This window comes from Simochromis diagramma, unplaced genomic scaffold (assembly GCF_900408965.1).
Source record: "Simochromis diagramma unplaced genomic scaffold, fSimDia1.1 OVJJ01000304.1, whole genome shotgun sequence".
Lineage (NCBI taxonomy): Eukaryota > Metazoa > Chordata > Actinopteri > Cichliformes > Cichlidae > Simochromis > Simochromis diagramma.
The window spans coordinates 12198993-12217304 of record NW_024387030.1 but is presented as its reverse complement, the minus strand read 5'-3'; the positions used below and the strand labels follow the sequence as shown (position 1 = coordinate 12217304).

At 41.8% G+C, this 18312-nt stretch overlaps 1 long non-coding RNA gene across 1 annotated transcript in view; it reads left to right on the top strand.

Moving 5' to 3' along the window:
* LOC120740029 overlaps positions 1-18312 on the top strand; it is a 74891-nt gene that overhangs the window by 30747 nt on the left and 25832 nt on the right. The gene's annotated exons all lie outside the window — the stretch shown is intronic.

The window sequence follows — 18312 nt, the reverse complement described above, 5'->3', positions numbered from 1 at the left end:
TCTTTGAAACCTCCAGAAAAGTCGAGCGAGCGACTCTGTTCGGTAATGGAAAAGAAAGCAAAGTTGTGGACGTAAAAATTCATCTGAAACACAAGAAATTTTTTAAGCTTTAATCTTACATGAAAATCTTCCACCGCACCAGCGGTATGTCATCATTTATGCCTTGACGCTCTCAGCAGATATTTAATTGGAAGCTTCAGTCAGATGATCTTTTGTAAATAATACTTTTAATGGCTCTACAAAGTGTGTTTGTGTTTTGATGCACGACTGTAATCTGTTCATTTTCATCAGGGCTGGGGTATTTGCTTATTGGCTGTTCAGCTAAGTTGGGCGGGGGGTGGGGGGGGGGGGGGGCACTTAAGAAAATGAGATAAGGGGTTTAATTTTATTATCATTGATTACAAAGTCCAGTAAGAGAGGGGGAGTGCATGTGAAATGTAATTATATCTAAATGTATATAGATTTGTTTTAAAATAATTTTTGCATTTCTTAACATTTTAGTGTTTGTTATTGCGTCTGTCCTTTCTGCTCATGCAAATGTGCATGCCCCGTTGTATGTCTGCAATTGTGATTATTTCGTGAACCGAGCTCTGAGTGGGTGTAGTCCATTGACCAGTACATAGCAAGCTATGCCTTGGCAGGTGTGGGATGCTACGTGGGCTAACTGAAGTCCCTCAGCCAGCCTGTTAGCCAGCCAGTCAGTTACACAGAAAGGCAGAACACAGCTGTCTGAGCAGGCCTCCATTATCCGGCACTATCTATTGATTTACCCTGTGGGATTTTTCCTCTTTGGCATGGGATCATTTGTGAAGACACACCACTAATGTACAAGCCTCCATACACACACAGGCATGTGCACTTTCACACATGTATGCACAGATGCAACACATTTATAAATGGAACACACACATTTGTACCAACATCGGGTAAAATCAATAGCCGGGGGGGATCTGAGACCTTATTTTTCATTTTCTTATTTCGGTATTGTCTCTTCATGACATTGAGGAGTGCCCCTGTTAATGCTACTGTGTGCTGCTGTTTGGTTTTCTGTAATTATAGAGCAATGTAAAACACAAAGACCCTTAAAAATATATTTATCTGATGCTCTAAATGCTATGGTGGTAAATTTAGATTATATCATGTTAATACTATTAACAACCATTGGTCTGTTTGGCATATTTCTAAATATGTGAAATAAGAAAATAGACTGTATACGTATCTCAATAAATTGTTTTTTCTCCCTATTTTTATGAGAAACTAACAATATAATTCTAACAGATTACAACATGCAGACACAGATTATTTGCTTTAGGAGAAAATCAAGCAGAAACAACCAAAAACTGCAATGACATGTTTGCATTCGTATCCTCCTGTGTGTAATTGCATGGACAGCAAACAAATAAGCATCTTAATGAGTGAGTGAGCACAAACAAACCAGCAGATACAGTATGAGCAAATGTAAACTCCAGATGATCATGATTCACATATTTGTCCCAAGTAGGCACCCTTCAGTATTATTGCCAATAAATAATACACGAGCCCCAGCCTTTGTTTATGGTAAGATGTAAAGCACGATCCTAAGTATTTTGCAGCGATGCCAAGAAATGCCACTCAAATACGACGTCCTCCTCCATCCTCTGTCCCCTCCCCTTCCTCTTACTTAACATGCTCTGTATTCTTCTTACAGCAGGCTAACTAGACTTTGAGAACAGAGCGGGGGAAAAAAAGTTAATAAATAATAACAGCCGTTAATCTCTGATGGAAAACATCTTTTCATATGAAAATCTCCAGGTTGATCTCCCAATCCAACCACATTGTCAATCTGGACTATGGAGATGCTTGAGGGAAAGGCTCTGTAATCTGCTCTTAATCTCCGTCTCCCTCCCCTCCCCGTGCACAATATCCTCAACAGCAGCTGTTTAGTGCGCTCCACTTGTTTTCATTACTGTGGATTGTCTTTGAATATCACTCTAATATTTAAAATGTCTCTCTTCTGAGATTTTCTCCAGAGATGATAGAACAACCATTTAGGGCTATTGTACAGAAGGAATGTGTACTTGGCCAGCCTGTATCTAATTTGGAAATTATAGTGATTACGAGCTAAATATAAAAACCCGGGACTTTGAGGCTGTAAGAGGCCTGCAGCGAAGGCTTACTGTATTGTTTGCCAGATGCACACACAGAAGCACACACAAGTGGGCAAAAGCACAAACAAGCACAATGGTGGAAAAAAGCTGTCTGATACGCTAAGTGTTTCTGTGTTTAGTTGAGTCTGTGTCATCTTCTCTCTTCCCTCTTATTTTTTCACTGTCCTTCTGTCTGTCTGTGCAGTGGGAAACATTTGGAGCGATGCTGCTAAAAGCCCGCAAGCGGGGATGCAGGGAGCCTCCTCGGGCTCTTAGTCCATCCTGGACTTTAAATGGAGCCACACACACACGTACACACACATACACATACGATGGCTAACAGATGTTAGCCAGATTACACGCAACATGGGCCCAACTTCGCCTCAACTGCCACTGTCTGTTTGCCTTCACTCAAATGCTGCAGATTTAAGTCCTCTCCCATCTCTGTCTGATTCCTGCTTAAATCCAGTGGTTAAACAATGATCTGCAGGGTCAGGGACGCTGTCTAGTAGATCTCTGGTTGCTCGCGCTGCGTGTGAGCAGGGGGATGTTGTATTGTTGGGAAAAGGGGAGCGTGACGAGAGTCTGCTGTGGATATAATTAATAGGCCACATGCGGCTGCACCAAATGTGTCACAGTGAGGGGAAATCAATCGATGAAGTCTGCCGGCATAAAGGGTGTATCTGTGGGGATGGAACGATTGGGGAGGGGGCTGGTGGTAGAGTGGAGCGTATTGGGGGGAGGGGCAGGAGAAAAAGTGGAGTGGGAAAGAGGAGGGAATGAATGAAAGAAAGACAAGGATGAGGAGGAAACGGAGACCTTGGAGGACGGTGCAGGAGTAAGACCATGTTGCAGAGGTGAATGGGGACACTGAATCTCCTATCTAAGCAGGATAGAAATCACAGCCTTCAGCGATATCCTGCTGCGACATTTGACATGGAAATTCATGACCGTGTCAATATATGGACATAACATAAATCCAACACATACATCACTGGAAACTCCCCGACTGCATATTTAGCAGCTCCTTTGATTCATACTTTTAGCATAGAAGTCACGGGCAGTATCCAGCCTTTATTCCTCTCCTGCCGATGGTGCAGATATCACCAGTGCTTTGGAGCAAACTACAAAACAACATTAGAATAGCTAAAAGCGATGGCGTCAACGCTTTGGTCTGACCACCCAAGGAGTAAGATGTCCTGCGTTCTTAGGCCCCAAACTCTGCAGTTGGCCTGTTTTTTAAAGAGTGCATATCTAAGTTTGGAGGCAGGGGAGGAAATCAATAGAGATAAGAGTTGGATAGAGAGCTGTGTGTTGAACAGGCTGGCAGCAGACTGAGAGGAGCAGCCTGTCACCAGCTGCAGGGCCCTCTCTGTGCGATAGCGTTGGTGTGTGTATGTGTGGATACGGGGACATGTAGGCACACAGTGGCTGATAGTGCTGCCAGTCGCCAGACACCCGTAGATGAGACGGGTGGCGCCTTTGCAGACAACTGCTGCAGTTGCCCTCAGAACATTAATTTACGTAAAAAGAAAAACACGAAAAAAGTCTGCATTCGCATTAACTGACATGTATAAAATGACATGACGCCGCTGCACATTTATGTAAACGGGCTCATGAGGTAATATTAAGTTCCAACTGCACCTGTAAACTGTCTCTGAGCTTGGGGGCCAATTTATCCAGCAGATTAAGTGTACTGTGCACTCTGAGTGTAGGTTGTGTAAGGATGAATACTGTCAATATATCTGAGTAGATTGTATTTCTGAGGGTTCACTGCTGTAGTCACGGCACTACCTTAAATACAAATTTGAGGTTTAAATAAATCCGTATTGGACGTAGAAAAGCAAAAATCCTAAAAATGCATTCTGTTATAATTTAGGGAGTCTTTTACTGCCAATAAGGAATCCACTATTCCCATCACAATGTCAGAGGATTCAGAATTACACGGCCAGATTGCCAACTGTATATGGACAGGACTGTAATGATGAGCCTAACACCTCACTGTCTCTTTAGGATCTCTGTGGCTTTGTCACATGAGACAAGGCAAGTTTCACATAACTCAGTCTATCAGGAGTTGTCTGCTGACGGTTAAAGAGCCCTCCATGTTTGCTGCAGGGTGTGTGGATGCTTGGATGACAGTTTGTGACCAACACAACACATGACAACACTTTTGAAATGACACAGAGCATGTCTTATATGTTCTAAATCATTTCATGAATTTAAAAGACACACCTTTAATTTATATGTATGTAAATGAATTTCTCTTTAATACTGCTGGTTTATTTCAACTGATTCTGAGTGGAAAAAAAATACTTTGTACTGTGGCTGTGGTTTGCAGTAAAAAAAAGTTACTGAGGAATCACATCTTTCTTGGGCCAACTCTTCATTAACTTATTAACTTCTCATGCATGAGTCCATAAAGCCAATACGGTGGCCCTTAAAGGTCAAATGTATCGCAATTTAAGAAAACACCAGAAAATAGAAAGACACTGCAAAAGCACACAAAGCACATTGGAAATAATAAAAAAAAAAAAACCACATAAAAAAGCAGAAGTGTTTCTGGGGAGACAATAATATGACGGGCCAGCTGCGGAAATGACAAGCTAACAGTAAAGAGCTAATAGCAAACATGTATCTAGAGTATTTTTTGAATCGTGCGATTAAAACTCCCATTACCTGCATCTTTCTATCCCTCACAACACTGATGGATAATCTCCATCCTTTAAGCGTGTCTCAGTACAATCCTTCACATGTCTTGGTTTCTGTCATTTCTGCAGCTAGTCCGTCATATTATTGTGTCCCCAGAAACACTTGTGTTACATATTGGAGATTTTTTTTTCCAACTTCTTTTGTGTTTTATTGAACTTTAATTGTGTTTTGTGTGCTTTTGCAGCATTTTTCTATATGCTGGTGTTTCCTTAAGTTGCAGTCTATTTGCCACCAAAGCCAAAGAGTGACCACATACAAGACAATTAAACATATAACCTCAGGTCAGTTTGGGACATTGTCTGAAGGTCAGTTTACAACAGGTTTCACTCTAGTATATTGGAATTTTATTATCAGAGCCTCTTAAAAACACACATGCCCATTCTGATAATCTGATTGAGTTCAATTCAGTTTTATTTCTGTAGCGCCAAATCACAACAGTAGTATCCTCAAGGCACTCTGATACCATCAGGACATGTCTACTTCGAGTCTAAATCAGCACACAGGGTTACGTTCTGTGAAAGTTGCAAGAACAAGGTTGGCTAGTGACATTCATGTAATTCAGCATCAGTTCAACAGAGATTACAGACACAAGATCACAGCTGGTCGTGTCTCTCGGTTATGTCGTTGAGCTTCCTCAAGACAATTGTTTTGGAGAATCCTTTAAGCAGCAATTTCATGTATACAATAATTCTAATTTGCAGAAAGATCAAGAGACATGTCTGTGATGCATTTTCTCTATATTCTTAATCCAGAATCAAGGAACAGAGCAGCTATCACACACGGAGACTCACAAAGCACTAGATGTTAAAAAGTGTGGTTACGCTAGCTAAAGATGATGCATTTTGGCTTTCCATCTGAACACCTTGTTGGTGACACTCTAGATTAGGTTTGTTAGTTTTAGGAGATGGGGGAAGCAAAAGAGCTGTCATTTGGTCTGAGGAACACACAACCCCACACCCAGCGTGCATGGTCGCTGTAACACCCCTTGCTTCCTCCCCCTAGTAAACAGTCCATTAGCGTAGTGCTCCAAGGTAAACATATTTACTGGCTGGTGACGGCTTGCCAGTGTGGCTCCTCAGGCCCCGTGGCAGAGGGGATTTCATTAGGCAGAGGGCAGGGGGAGAAGGGAGGAAATTAATGTGCCATTCAAGATGATTTCTTTGTTTCCCATCAACATGATCACAGACAGGCCGCAGGGAAGAGATGATTTACGCACACAAAGGAAAGAGACAGAGAGAGAGAAGAAGGGTAAGAGGGAGGGAGAGAAAATATCACAAAAGGCTCCCAGTGCGTGAAATGTCTTCCTTTTGGTGAAAATGCTCTTGTCATGATTTTTGTTATGGCTTGAAGTGCTGGAATTGTTTTCAATCAGAAAAGCTTTCTTGTTTGTCATTAAGGATTGGAAATGGAAGTATTTCTGAGCAAAAGCACCAACAGGCACAGCAGTGTAATGCAATTTTTTTTTCCCACACTATCTACACACAGTAATCCAGCCATTGCGGTGATGTCCTGCAGCCTTGTTAAGAACCTGTTTCACACTATTTTTTTTAATACAGTTTGCTTTACAACCTGGAGGATATTATTCTGTGTCCTGCCTAGTTTATTAATAACCAATTAATTTAATGAAAAGTAAATACAGCTTATGGCAAAATGCTTGTTGAAAAACAGTCAGTGACACTGTTCTATTGTTTGTTTGTAAAAGTAAAACTATTTTAAGTGTTACATGAAATTAAAGTTTTTATTCCAAAGTAAGCTTTCATTTTTCACATTCAGTGAGAGTTTCAATGTGAACTTAAGTCTATAATAGTGACTTGAAGAGTGTGCACAGCTTTACACTGTGGAGTCTTGCTATCACTCGCCATGTCTGAAATGAAACAAACTAGAACATAATGAAGGACAGTTCTGATCAAAAGTAGGCGGCTTGGAATATAAAAAATGCAGAAAGTGACTCAGATAAACTGGATATAAGCCTGTCTTTAGTTGGACAGGACCGCTCTTCAAAATAGAAAATTCCAATTATGAGGACAGCAAACCTGGTTTTCTTTGAAAAATTAAACACAAAGTACCTCATAATGAATGTTGCTGCCTAAATCCGGTTTTACATGTTCTAATGTACTGTTAATTTCTTTTAAGTTTAAGTATTTGTGTAAAAGCTGAATGGTAAGTATTTTCTGGGAACTTGCTAAGACCTTTAGTTTCAGTATAGTCCACAATATTTCAACAACATGTACAATGAGAATTTAAGCAACTACTGAACATTGTGCTATTGATGCTTGCAGGCAGCAGCAGTTGTAAGCACAAGTAAATAAAGAGCACCTTCCATTCTTTTCCAAGTAGTTATTGTCATTGAAGACACACTACCTAATTGTAAGTGTTAAACTACTGAAAAAAGGTGCTAACAGCAGGATTGTAATGTAATAGTAGTAACATAGCAGTATATCCAGTGATGTCTTGATGCATGCTCAATTATCCAGGTAAGGAAATCCCCAAAAGTTGATTCTGTTCATTTGGACGTAGCAACAGAATTAACTTTTGGTATATCCAGTGATACAGTGCAAGTGAAATGTAAGGTCAAAAGTAGCCGAGGTAGTGTTTTTCCTGGGAATTTAAAAAGTGTCAAATAATTGCTTAGTTTAACAATAACTAAAATGACATAACCATGTAACATTCAATTCAATTTTATTTATATAGCGCCAATTCACAACAAAGTCGCCTCAAGGCGCTTTATATTGTAAGGTTGACCCTACAATAACAGATACAGAGTTAAAAGCTAACAATCATATGACCCCCTATGAGCAAGCACTTTGGCGACTGTGGGAAGGAAAAACTGCCTTTTAACAGGAAGAAACCTGCAGCAGAACCAGGCTCAGGGAGGGGCGGGGCCATCTGCCGCGACCATTTGAAGTGAGAGAAGAAACACGGGACAAAAGACATGCTGTGGAAGAGAACCAGAGATTGATAACAAGCATAATTTAATGCAGAGAGGTCTATTAAGACATAGTGAGTGAGAAAGGTGAGAAACCAGCACAACATTTCTACCTGTTCTATCTTGGGTTGAGCTTTTTAACCTGCTCTTTTAAGTTTTGCCTTTTCACTGTGTGACTGCATCATTCATTTCCATTCACCCTTTGCGCTTTCTGTAATATGGAGTGCAGCTAGCAAGTGCAGCTAGTGAGCGCAGCTAGCAAGTGCTCCAGCGACAATCAATGGAGTCATTTTTTTACATTTTGGTCACACATCACTATCTGTTTGCATCTCCTCCTTTGAAGCCAGATTGTTTCCAGATTTACCTGGAACAGTTTTCCTGAGTATTTTGCAAGGAACTTTTGGACGTAGTTGAAGTAGCTCCCTTTTACTGTACTGCAAGTCATCAGGCTGATACGTGGCTCTGGCACTTAGACATGTCCATTCTTGAAAAATAGTTAGGTCTTTTTCATTGGGGGATGCGAATCATATTAAAATAGCAAAAGAATGGACCTCATCTCGCCATGAAAGGGATTCAATTGTCCAGTTACTTTTCAGCCTCTGAAAATGGGGCGCATTATATAAAAAAAACGAAAGTGTGCCCTTCAGTGACATCATGATTGTTTGATAAAGTCCACTGTGGTGCCATATAGAAGCAAAACGCAAAATTTCTAAGTCATGCACTTATTAGCAGTGCTGGTGAAACTGCTTTAAACAATTCACACTTGTTTAACTTGTGAGGTTGATATTTACACACCATATCCAGACTACCTTGGAAATACATAAAAATACCTCAGAATTTACCAAACAGTTTTCAGGAGAAGGTAAAAAGTAAATTGTTTTTCATGTATTTTATTTTTTCTGACCTTCAAATTAATGAGAATAAAATGGAGCAATGCGTAGTAATGTGAAGAAAATGATAATAACAACACCCAATGTAAGCATGCAACAATACCAGGTATCCGACTCTCTTTTGTATTTGTGTAACTGCAGTGACTCCGCACTTCAGAAATTAAAATCTTTCTCAATTTGCTGCTTTAAAAAAGAAGCTACAATTCCTGCTAACGCTAATGCTAAATGTAGCTAAGCAGATCCTCACGTTTCCACTAACTTTTGCAAGCTGTTTTTCTATGTGTAAAAAGATTATAAGCAATTGTGCTGTGTCAAGGTTCAAGGTTCAAGGTTCTTTATTTGTCACATGCATAGTTATACAAGTATAACACACAGTGAAATGTACCCTGACACGCTCCTCGACATGTGCAAAAAAAAAATTGGGGGGGGGGGGGGGGGGTATAGAGGAAAAACATTTATATATATATATATATATATATATATATATATATATATATATATATATATATATATATATGTGTGTGTGTATATATATATATATATATATATATGTGTGTGTGTGTATATATATATATGTGTGTGTGTATATATATATATGTGTGTGTGTATATATATATATATATATGTGTATATATATATATGTAGTATATACATTGGGTGAATGTGCAGTAGTAGCAGCAAGCAGGTGAATTCTGTACATTAATATGAATAGACATCTGACTATTTTACAGGATAGACAATATAAACATATTTAAAATTAAAGGAATTGAAATGTACATTGTGCCTTGGTTTAGTGTCTGGAAGAGTCCTGACTCAGTCAATTATAGATGATGTGAGAGGGCGGGTGTGTGTGTTTAGGGCACGGATGGCTTGGGGATAGAAGCTCCTCTTGAGTCTCTCTGTCCTTGCCCGGAAGATGCGGAACCTTCTACCAGATTGCAGAAGTTGGAACAGTTTGTTGCCAGGATGGGACGGGTCCTTCAGTATCTGCGCTGCTCTAGTCTGGCATCTCCTGGTGTAGGTGTCCTGAAGCGGGGGGAGAGCAATCCTGCAGCAGCGTTCTGCTGTACGGATCACTCTCTGGAGAGCTTTTTGGTCCTTCACACAGCTGTTCCCAAACCACGATGTCATGTTCTGTGTGAGGATGCTCTCCACAGCGCCTGTATAGAAAATCCTGAGGATCTTTGGAGAGACCCTGAACTTCCTCAGTTGTCGTAGGTGATACAGGCGCTGCCTAGCCTTTTTGGTCTGGACCTGAATGTGGGCAGCCCATGTCAGGTCTGAGGAGATGTGGACACCAAGATACTTGAAGGACTGCACCCTCTCCACTGGAGCTCCATTGATGATAATGGGCTTGTAGTCTCTGTGCTGACCCCTTCTGAAGTCCACCACCAGCTCCTTGGTCTTGCTGACGTTCAGCTGGAGGTGGTTGTCCTGGCACCACGATGCCAGATTCTTCACTTCATCCATGTAGGCCGCCTCATCGTTGTTGGAGATGGCACCCAACACCACTGTGTCGTCAGCAAACTTCACAATGGTGTTGGAGCCATGGGTGGCCACACAGTCTGAAGTGTAGAGGGAGTAGAGCAGTGGCGAGAGGACACATCCCTGAGGTGCTCCTGTGTTGATGGTGATGCTGTTGGAGAAGCACCTGTCCACCCTCACCACCTGAGTTCTGCCAGTGAGGAAGTCCAACACCCATGCACACAGACGGCTGTTAAGTCCCAGATCCCTCAGCTTTGTGAACAGTCTGCAGGGCACTATTGTGTTAAACGCTGAACTGTAATCAACAAACAGCATTCGCACATAGTTACCCTGTTTCTTGTCCACATGGCTGAGAGTGGTGTGTAGGACGTGGGCGATGGCATCCTCTGTGGATCTGTTGGATCTGTAGGCGAACTGCAGCGGATCTGTGGTGTCTGGGATGGAGGAGGAGATGATGTTCTTCAGCAGCCTCTCAAACACCTTCATTACTACCGAGGTCAGTGCAACTGGCCGGTAATCGTTCAGGGATGAGGGTTTGCTGTTCTTGGGCACAGGGATGATGGTGGAATGCTTAGTAGAATTAAAGTTGTTTGTTTTTTTTAATTGTGAAGAGAATAGCATCCAATACTAATAATATTTTAAAACCGTGGAGCTCAAAATAATCATATATCTACTTAAAAACTGTGAGATCAAAGTACCTTTTTACTTTGCTTTACTAGTTACGTTGCTAAAGATGGGAACTTAATATCTAAACACATAGTGAGAAATTTATATTGTATAGCGCTTTCCTAAAAGCAAAGCAGGTACTGTAGAGCGTAAAGTCTGTGTACATCAGAAGAATGTGTCCCTGCATGTGTCCTTACTCTGCTTCTCTTCATCCCCGTCTCCCACTATTAAGGTCATCCTCTGGATTATATGACACCTGTGACTGATGTGCTGGGTGACACGAGCTGCATATAAATAACTATAGAACAGAAGCACGCCTCTTTTTATTTACACACAAAAGAATGTATTTTCAGATGCCCGTCTCACTGTGCCAGGGAGGCAGTTTTTACTTTATGTAGCTGGTGACCTTAGACTGTGGAGCAGGTGTTTAGGGTCTGATAACATCATGACAGAGGGTACAGGTGTGACAACACTGAGACAGGAAGGACACAGACGCACGCATGCAAAGACACAGATTGTGTGTCATATTGAGTGGTACGGCTCTTTGTTCCCTGACTAAAAGACAGTAACCTCATACAGCAGGAGATGAAAGAGGACGCAGCTTTAAATGAAAAAAAAAAAAAACTAATTAAAAATGCCCACTCAACTTAAGCCATTACACAAATTCGCATCTCTTCAGTGCAAACAGCGCAAACGTAATGAATTCAATTTATATACATGAAAATAAGTATTTCAGATGGCGGGCGGATTGTTTGTTGATGTAGTTCAAAATAATCTCTCTCAATACATCGTCCGCGTTTCAGCACGTGCGTCTGTGTGCACGGATCTACATATGTAACGACCTAAAGATGAATGTGAGCTTTCATGCCGTCAGGGGGGGAGAGTTGTCCTCTGCACCATCATGTGGAGAGAAGCAGTACAGCAGTGACTTCATTGGCATTCCTCTCCTAAGGGTGGCGGGTAACCCAGCCTCAGAAAGTAATCCTTCTTTACTGAGGCGTGGGAAGGGAAGAGGACACAGTGTAAAGCTGATCGATTTGATCCTAACCAGGAAATTGTACATGTGGTTCCAGAGCTAAGAAGTTTGTCCACTATGCTGCTATCCAATCCCATACTTATACCCTCGGGACGAATACATAAACTGCTTCTGTATAGCGTCAAACCGTGAAGAGATGTTTATAAATCTGGAGCTACTACATAAAGTGCAGGGTTTTCCTTTTTTAAAAGGCCCTCGCCTGCGGGGTGATGTTTTGCTGATATCCAACAAGGCCCAAGGTACAGCCTTGATAAGGACTGATATACAGACAGAGAATGTTTTGTCTCTCCAGTTCTCATTGAGCATGACAGAGAGGATTTTAGAGAGACTGCACTGCCAGATGGGAGATTGTTCCTTCATGGGTATTGTCTGCGAAACGCCTCGGAATATGTCAGCTTTATCTGTGTTAAAACATACCAAACATTTTTGCATGTGATACTGTGGTACCGATGCTATAGCCTCTCCCATCTGTGCCGTTGCAAACTGTATCTCGGCCCTGCAGCATCCAGCACACAAGGCAGAAATAACTCCACTGATCTGAGGAGAAGGCTGCCACTGCCACATTTGTGATACGTAAATGTGTGAAATATTGTGATATTGAGACATGGTTCCAGATAGATTATGTTGTATCAGCGAGCTGTGTTTTATCCGTCCCCCTGCTGCTCTCTCCCTCGTTCTGTCCCTCTATCTCATTCACACACACACACACACTGACACACATAACGCTCTATCATTTCCCCTCATCCGATGCAAGAGGTGTGAAAGGCAAATATATGCTCTCTGTCACTGTGGACATAATACCGAGGTCATGAATGGAATGTTAATGAATGTTTCGCCACATACTTCTATCAGTGTATACACGAGCACGCATGCAGAATCACACTCGCACACCGGGAGTTGCAAAGTGAGTACCGACGTAGCCAAAACCATAACAATACACTAATTCAGATATGCATTCCTTTGCAAGCGAGTGGGTGTTTCTTCAGACCACGGCAGCTTGCTTTGACTTGTACGTTGCGCTGCGAGAACGTGCAAAAAGGATGAAAACAAAAAGAAAAATCCCAAAAGAAAAATTCAGCTGACCAGCTAGGTAGAGGGAGGCGACACAGTGAAGCCAAGCGGGCCCGCTTTCTGAATGCATCCCGTGAGCTTCAAATCCGTGTCACGTTGGGAATTGCAATAGAGGAAACAAAGGGGGGACAGAGGGTGTGGGAAGGAGAGGCCGCGGCTCGTAGATCAAGAGGCTGTGTTTGAGTATCTTATCTCGCCTGTCGCCAGCTCAACCTGGCTCCATTGACTTTGTGTAGGGATTAGAAAGGCCCACAGCGGCTGATTATTTGGGTGAGTGAGCGGTTCCGTGTAAACAAACATTGTGCCCGGGATTCTTCCAGTCACAACATGGACGGTTGGCCCGTGACAAACAGCATATGCAAACACATACACACAAACATCCATAAAACACAGCCACTGTGGTGCGTCGTGCAGGTCGTGGGCAGCGGTGGTGGCTTCTCATCTATTGTCAGGCACTAACAGTTTAAACTTGTAGTCCAGGAAAGCACGTCGTTACCCCGGAAACATCAAAAGATATGCTTGGGTATATACAAAGTTCTGTTTTTGACTGTGAGTGGATCACATTGTTCCTTTGAAACATGCTAAAAGATGGCAAAAGAAGAATGAGGCTACTGTAACCAAAAACTGCTGGCATCTGTACACTTGCTAAAGCCAAGAGGAGTCAAGTGGAAGCATATTGGGGGTGAAGGGAAGCTAGCAATTATAAGAAAAAAAAAGTGTATTATAGTTTACTGACAACACAATACCGTTACTGCCAAGCAGATGGGATAACACCAAGTTCGAGAAAAAGCATTTATTTATAAACACAATTCCTCTGTGAGTCTCCACAACCTACACTGTACATTAAAAAAAAAGAAAAACAGTGGTAGAGTGAGAAGCGCACGTGGAAGAGGCTGTGAATTCGACTGCATCTCCAGATATCCATTCCAGATGCTGGCTAGACTTGGTGGAGCCAGGGCCTGCTGCACTGGGGGTTGGATTTAGTTGTCTTTTCCTCCAGGTGTGATGCCTCATGCTGATTCCCCCACATGTTCCATGGGTCTTATCCAAACACGCAGGGGCTGGTGACAGCGCCGGTAAGGCTGCCCTGCCTCCTGCACACCCCCCCGCCTGCCTTCCTCTATTTTTACCTCCCCTCGTGGCCCACCCACCCGCCAGCGCTGCAATATTGTGACGAGCGGCTACTCTTCTTATCCTTACCTGTCATCAGAGCAGCTATGCTGAATCCCTACCCACCTGAAAGTCTACTTCCTTTAAGGAGCTTTTTTCCCCCTTTATTCCACTTTTTCCATTCCTTCAGACTTCTGTCTCCTCCTGGCTTTGAACCCTTTTGACAAGGGGTTATGTTCACACTGCTCCTCTGTGGGCTCTGCTGCTCTGCTGCAGTCTGGGAAAGACCAGTTGTTACTCTTGTAACTCAATCGTGCTCAGCGGTGATGTAGGACATATTAAACTCGTCATATTTCAAGGCTGGTCAGTTTTAGGACAGTGCGCCATCGGGGAGTGTTAGGTGGTTAAAAAAAGCAAAACAGAGTGGAAAAAGAAAAATAGCAGCTCTGCTGTTTTGTGTATTTGTTCCCCCAGCTGAATGTTCAGTGTCGGTTTCCATTAAAAGGGTCAGTGAGCGAAATTCTTTATCCCACTGTGAACTAGGCTGGCTTAAGCTCTCTCTTTTTGCAGTTTTTATTTTTACTCTACACCATGACTCCATTCTTCCATTACAAAATGAAAGTTTCCCGTTAACGTACATGAAATCCTCCTACTCTTAGAGTATTTTTTGTTTCTTTTTCTTAGGGCAGGGACAGATAGAAGCAGTGGGGGCAAACATTATTAGCTAGCCCACACAAAATATGTTGTCTCATGGCTTGAGTTGGACGCTTTCCAGCACTGGCATAACCGAGGATAACATATTTATGGGAAGAAGAAACAAGCGTCCTTATTGAAACATGTTGGCCTTCATTTCTTTGACAGGAATCCGTTGCGGTTCATTAGTATTGCAACAGACATTGAGATGATTGATTGTTTGTTCCCATTTGAAGTTGTTTTTTTTTTCTTTTTTAACAGGGATGAAAAGTTTTATAAATTCATTACAAGTCAATTATAGAGTTACAAATTAATTACAAGGCTTTTGTTTTGAATGATGAAGTCAATAGATTAAAATGGCTACATACCCTGTTTTACTGCAGAAGCTTTAAAATGCAATTAAATGGTTGTCTTTTCTTAATCCATTAATCTATTCAGTTCCCTGTAAAGTATTAAGACACCACATTTTGAGTTATATCTTACAGACGCAAGCTATTCTGGTCTGTAAAACAGTCCGTGTGCACACTCGAGTGTGTAAGTAGTCTTCTGTTATCATAATTTTACTTGGATACTTTGAAACTCCCCTTGAGCCAGAGCAATGTAAATGATTTCCTGATGTTTAAACCATCGTTGCTGTGATTAGACACAGAGGATCACGATTGCAGCTTATAAACTGCCTGTAATGTCCCCAGAGCTCATTAAAAAGCACAGAAATGATGGCAACGCTTAACTCTCTGCGAATGTGCAGTGACAGAAAGTGACTATGATTTGATTTTATTGTTTTTACAGTATAGTCAAAACCGTTGTGTCTTCAAACCGAAAGACAGAAGCCAAGAGCGTCAAATCCGCGATGGTCCTAATAACGTGCATCTGTATCTTATCAACTCATTTTCTCATCAGGTTTTTTTTTCCAGCGGTTAATAATATTGTAATTCCCCTTCGGGGGGTGATTAATATGTTGTGTCAAAGTAAATCAGATTTTTTTTGGCAACTGAAGTCTAATGTGATGGGTGCAGCAAAAGTCAGGAAGCTGTGGTTTGGTTTGGGAGCTGTGGTTCAGTTTCACTCGTCATTGTTGCTACACTTCCACTCCCTTTCTTTTGGATCATAGAAATGCTGCTGCTGAACAGAAAAGTAATGCTTAGACTGAGAGTTTTCTTAGTTTGAATGAAGTCCAAGAGATGGACTTCATAGATGGTTCGTCGATGGGATGATTTAGAAATTACATGGTTTTATATGTAAATCTAATTTTTTCCTTATATTGAGGCGTATATTCAAGTCATGTTTCTGTTTTGGGGTGTTTCTCATCGATGGGAACTAATTCCCCCTGTTAGTTCCAGGTGAACCATAGCTAGCATTCAGTCAAGCCACCTTTTCTGGTGACATCATTGCCGGTCATGTCGTCTTTTCTGCTCCAGCGAGAGCTAAATGTTGAACCTTAGTGAGGCCCCAGTGCTGGTATTAATTTCTTGGGCCTGTTGGCATCCATCCCCTGGCAGACCAGCTCCAGTCTCAGCCTCAGCCCAAGTTCTGGTTCCATCTCCATGTAGGAGTGTTACTGGAAAGCTGGACAGCGGGTCTGGCTCCCATAATCATTTCAAACCGATCTGCCAGCATCTGTAGCAAAGTTTGCAGGAGATTAACTAGCATTCAGAGTGGACAGACAGGAGTAAAATAAATAAATAAATAAATATATGTATATGTGTGTGTGTGTGTATATATATAATGTATTAAGAGGAAGAAGAACACTCATCCTGCTATCATACATCATCTTTACAAACCTGTAAAAGAAATGAACTCCTTCTGCGGTCCATTTTTCTACAATATGGCTTTACAGCTTAATACGATATAGTGCATGCATTTGTGGAATTTCTACGCGGTTTCCAAGAGTTTTAGCAATTTATACTGGGAAAGGGTTGTTTCCAATTGCAAACAGAAGGAATGGCTGAATAATGAAGTGGAATCTTTTTTCTTTTTTGCAAGGAGATAAGAAACTAAAGTTCACAAGTCGCTTCGTGTTAATATATTCACCACTCAAGGACTATAAGCATGTGAGCATGAAGAACAATTAAATAAATAAAAACACATTTGATGACCCATATGCAGTGTTCATACTTTGGATTGAAGCATATACACTCCAACTACTTTGTATTATGTTGCTTTAATATATGGATTGCAGGCTTATTCCATTCAAACAAATGCAGCTGGTGGTCAGCAATATGTTACTTCATGCTGTTTCATGAACTAGTTTGTCTTTGTCTCATTGGCTCTCCTGCCAAAGAAACTAGATATGTACTAGCTATACCGTTAGAGCATGCCCGCTGCATTCAGTAACAATTAGTACATCTGTGGTGGTGATTATAAATGTACCTTACACTGACTGTGAGTCTCTGTGTGTAGAGGTGATCAGAAAGTCCCACTGGGTCTTGTTCTGCCGTTCACAGGATTCCATTGGCTTCATGGGACACTGCACAGTTTTTGAGGCTATTAGTGAATGTTTAACGTTCACATGAGTCAACATGAGGGAATACTGTACCTTCCCCAAATTTATGAGACCAAGATGTAGAATGATTAAACCTCACCTCTGACAATCATTCTAACTAGGTTTGCTTGGGTAGGAAAATCCAGTGTTTCCTCCTCCTTTAAAATAAACATTACGTTGGCCTGGATTTACAGTTTTCTGAGCTGAATCTAGTGAGTCCACAAAACATAAATTTCAGTTTGGAAAGAAGAGAAACACTATAACCTTTACAAGTATTTCATTATGATGAGGGAGTTTTGACACAACAATAGGTTCACATCCTGCCGGTGTTTCTACATAATAGCAAAGCACTCCCGCTAATCCTTTTTCATGCATCACATATACGTCATATATCACGTTTAGATGCTTTATTGAAGTTATCTGTGCATGAACTCTCTCCTGACTAGCTGACCTCCACCATGATGCCCATGAATCTCTTTCTTCCTGGACCAACAACTCCGCAGAGGTTTCTTCTACAAGCTGTTGTTCCTCCTGTAAACACAAATAGAATAGTGTGTATGTGTATCTGTGTGCGGATGGGGTTATTCAAAAGCTGTTCCACTTGCATGGCAACGCCTCATTACCCATACTGCCTTCTTCTTTGCCCTGAAGTGGGGTGCAGCTCCCCTCACTGGGCCCAGTTGTCAAGGTGACCCAACATGCCCCAGGATGGCAGGCAGGCAGGCAGACAGGCTGGGAGAGAGGGGGCTGTTCACCCTGTCTTTATTGTACGGGGCCCACCGTATGCTACCTGGTACACTAGACCCTGGGTACTTCCAGACTGCAGTATATATCCCGGTGAGCAAGCAGCTGATCTCATTTTTCAACAAGCAGCTGCCCCAACATCAGGCCCAGGTGAAGGTGACCTCCCTTGCCTGTTGGTGTGTCTCCTAAAGTAGAGAGGTGCAGTCAGTGCTGTGCAAAATAATGCTATAATGAAATCAGAATTTGATTGTTGATCTGGCACCCACAGTATGCAAGGCTTGTAGACACAAATGCGACAGTTGTTGCAGAGTTATTGTAGCAGCCTGTGATGTTTGAACTGTGTTTTCTGCAAAATGACACAGATCAGGAAGCAC